This window comes from Nanorana parkeri, unplaced genomic scaffold, assembly GCF_000935625.1.
Source record: "Nanorana parkeri isolate BGI_ZX_2015 unplaced genomic scaffold, ASM93562v1 scaffold231, whole genome shotgun sequence".
NCBI classification, from domain to species: Eukaryota; Metazoa; Chordata; class Amphibia; order Anura; family Dicroglossidae; genus Nanorana; species Nanorana parkeri.
Window position 1 is genome coordinate 831999 of NW_017306499.1, and position 415 is coordinate 832413.

Here is a 415-nt window from a genome sequence, read left to right on the forward strand (position 1 = left end):
CCTTTACAGCTGGTGGTATTCTGCATTGCGCTGTATAGAGGACTACAAATCCCAGCAATAGTACATTATACAGCACAATGCAGAATACCACCAGCTATAATGTATTGCTGGAATTTGTTGTATTCCTATATAGCTGGTGGTATTCTGCATTGCGCTGTATAATATATTATTTCTGGGATTTGTTGTACTTCTCTGCAGCTGGTGGTATTCTGTATTGTGCTGTATAATGTACTATTGCGGGGATTTGTAGTCCTCTATAGCCGGTGCCATTCTGCATTGTGCTGTATAATGTACTATTGCTGGGACTTGTAGTCCTCTATAGCCGGTGCCATTCTGCATTGTGCTGTATAATGTACTATTGCTGGGACTTGTAGTCCTCTATAGCTGGTGGTATTTAGCATTGTACCACTTTATA